A 2,140-nucleotide genomic window follows, 5' to 3' on the forward strand; every position below is an offset into this window, starting at 1 on the left:
GGTGCCACCTTGGCACCTGCCACTTCACTGATCCGTGGGAGCTGCTCCAGAAGCATTGCCAAGCATTGATATAAGTCAGTTTGCACCGATGGACGAGATTGAAAGGCCTTGGATCCATGGGCTCATTGTCATACATTTGGGAGCATCCAACCAACCTACAAACTAACTTCCTGCCCGAATTTCGACAAGTGTTGTCTTAGTAACCGCCATTGAGAGCCAACTAGCGCCGTTGGATCAAGAGGCAGTGGAATGGAGGGCCGGTTGGCACCCCCTAGCGCCGCCTGGTGCTCCAAGGTACCTAACCAACCTCCTACTGCCTACAAATACCACCCATTCCTTTCTATACTATAAATAGAGGGTGTGGAGCTTGGTGGATAAGTGCCCCATTCATTTCCGAGCTCTCCAAGCTTCTCTAACTTTCTAGCTTAGCTTAGCTTTATAGTAGTAGTCTAGTAGTGGAAGTAGAGCAAGAGCGGAGCTTCTCTCGAAGTCCAGAAGAGTCTTCTGGGTTTGGTATATCTCTTTGTAATTCTTGCATTTAGCATTTACTTTATTCAGTACTTTATTTAGTTATTGCTTTGCTTTACTTAAGTACTTGTTCATTATTGTTCATCATTAGTGAGCTTAGGTGCTTATTGTTTGGCATTAGTAGCATAGGTTATCTTATTATTAGTAGTCTTTCGTTAGTACCGGTTCCACCGTCTGGTTAGGGTACTTTGATCTCATTTCATCGGAGCTCGGATCAAACTAGTAAGCGTATAGATTAAGTCAGGTGCTTAGGCTATAGATTACCTATGGATACAGCTAGGCATCTGGATAGACTGTGGTATTTGGCAAGTGGTGATAGCCTTCTCCATCCTCTGTATTCCACCACGTTAGGTCTAGTTATTAAATCGTAGGGCTCGTGGCAGACCTTGTCTATGTAACTCCCCTAGTTGGTAGGTGGGTTGTGCCCCGAAGTACTAGCACATTTCTCCTAGTCATTAGTTTACCCTTAGTTACTGAAAGATATATCGCTCGCTCTCCCACCTAGCTATCTCTAGTGTAGCTTGATTAGTAGTTTAGTAGGTAGTTCATACTCAACCACCATTATCGTTTACCTACCTAGGATATACTTAGGCTTTACCTTAGCAATGCTAACTAAAAATATAAACCTAGCCTTCCGTCTACCTATGGGAAAAATATAAATTCGACACTTGGTACTCACTGAGCGAAGTGCTATGCGATAGTTCTATGCGCTTGCGGAATTCCTCCACTAGTAATTAAGAAATATCAACAAGCATTTTTGGCGTCGTTGTCGGGGAAGACAACTAGCCTCAAATTTATACTTTTGCTAGCTTTGCTAACTAGGCTTTTAGTTATCCTAAGTAGTTTATCCTTTTTTCCTCAAACCCTATCACTACCCAACATGATCATGGTCGATAAGTCCATTCGTGATTTTTCTGCACCCACGGCTACCAATGTAGCCACCAGACCCAATGTTATCAATGGGGACGCTAACTTTGAGCTTAAGCCAGCAAGCTAGTCCATTTTGTGGGAAAGCCCACAAGGATGCAAATGCTCACTTCCAACACTTTTTGGAGATTTGTATCACATTCACCATAAAGGGAGTGACCCAAGAGGCTATACGTCTTTGCCTTTTCCCCTTCTCTTTGTTAGGAAAGGCTAAGCAATGGTTTTACTCTAACCGCAATGTTGTAGATACATGGGACAAGAGTTCCAACGCTTTCCTAGTTAAGTTTTTTCCTATGGGAAAAACTAATACTCTGCGTAATAAGATCTCTAGTTTTCAAGAACTACCAGATGAGTCGATTCCCGAAGCTTGGGAACAAATGTAAGAGTATATCTCTGCATGCCCACACCATGGCATGGAAGACTGACTTTTGATGTAGAACTTCTACCATGGATTAGTGTCGTTAGATAGGAGCCATTTAGATGCTGCTGCTGGCGGAGCATTCTTTTCGCTAAGTATTGCAGATGCTAAGACACTGATCGAGAAGATGGTTTCCAACCAAGGATGGAGCGACAATCGACTCCAACCCCGTCAACGAGGTATGCATTCAATTAAAAAAATTGACATGCTTATAGTTAAGATGGATCTGCTCGCAAAGCGAGTAGAATATTATGAGAAGGTGAGTGC

General features: G+C 43.0%; 1 non-coding gene across 1 annotated transcript; it reads right to left on the minus strand.

Annotated features, from left to right (window-relative positions):
- Positions 1-1,761: 1,761 nt before the first annotated feature.
- Positions 1,762-1,870, minus strand: LOC136511581 (small nucleolar RNA R71). The gene has a single exon (XR_010772765.1). It is a non-coding gene; the product is annotated as a small nucleolar RNA R71 (small nucleolar RNA).
- Positions 1,871-2,140: the final 270 nt, after the last annotated feature.

The sequence above is a fragment of the Miscanthus floridulus genome, chromosome 1, assembly GCF_019320115.1.
Source record: "Miscanthus floridulus cultivar M001 chromosome 1, ASM1932011v1, whole genome shotgun sequence".
Classification (NCBI taxonomy): domain Eukaryota; kingdom Viridiplantae; phylum Streptophyta; class Magnoliopsida; order Poales; family Poaceae; genus Miscanthus; species Miscanthus floridulus.